Raw genomic sequence first — 812 nt, forward strand, 5'->3', positions numbered from 1 at the left:
GCACAGGTCTGGGGGTCAGGGAACCTGGGTTCTAAACTTCGTTCCCACCACTTGCCAAATATTTCATCTTGTGTAAATCATAACTACTCTATACCTCAGTTTCCTCATCTGTAAAATGGGGATAAAATGCCTGTCCTCCCTCTCCCTTAGAATGTGAGCCCCATGAGAGACAGAGACTATGTCTGACCTACCCATCTTGAATCTTCTGCAGCATTTAGCACAGTGTTGGCACATGATAAGAATTTAATGAAAATTACAATTAATTTTCCCCTCTCAGGATCACGTCTGGAGAGTTTCCAGTACTCTAACAGTCATGTCTATGGGAGGGAGAGTCAAGCAGTGGCATACCCATTCCATTCCTAGCTTGGGCAGTGGCTAGCAAGTGGAAGGCAATCTGCTACAAGTCTAAACTCACTTGTGCTGGGCAGCAGCAGCATGGGAGAGAGTTGAGAGTGGAGACTTAGGTTTATTGATCAGAAGGCAATGGTAAACCACTTCCATATTTTTACCAGGAAAACTCTGTGGATATACAATAAGAACGATTGCAGATTGAGAGAGGGACATTCTGGGAGAGATGTGTCCATGAAGTCACTATGGGTCGGAGACAACCTGACAGCATAAGACAATTAATTATTAACATTGTCAGATAGTCCTTGACCCTTTCTATTAGGCTGGATTGTTCCTCTTACGGTATAAAAACTTCCAGAGCTAAGTGATCCATTCTTTGTGTTGATCTGTATGTAGGAAGTAGAATGGTGCAATTTATTAGATACAGGTTTACTTTTCAGAATGTTTTAATTTATTTTCATTTT

The 812-nt window shown here is 41.6% G+C and overlaps 1 non-coding gene across 1 annotated transcript; it reads left to right on the top strand.

Annotated features, from left to right (window-relative positions):
• The first annotated feature begins 267 nt into the window (after positions 1–267).
• LOC119938348 lies at positions 268–405 on the top strand. The gene has a single exon (XR_005454406.1). It is a non-coding gene; the product is annotated as a small nucleolar RNA SNORA7 (small nucleolar RNA).
• The last annotated feature ends 407 nt before the right edge of the window (positions 406–812 follow it).

This window comes from Tachyglossus aculeatus, chromosome 1 (assembly GCF_015852505.1).
Source record: "Tachyglossus aculeatus isolate mTacAcu1 chromosome 1, mTacAcu1.pri, whole genome shotgun sequence".
In the NCBI taxonomy this organism is placed as follows: Eukaryota; Metazoa; Chordata; class Mammalia; order Monotremata; family Tachyglossidae; genus Tachyglossus; species Tachyglossus aculeatus.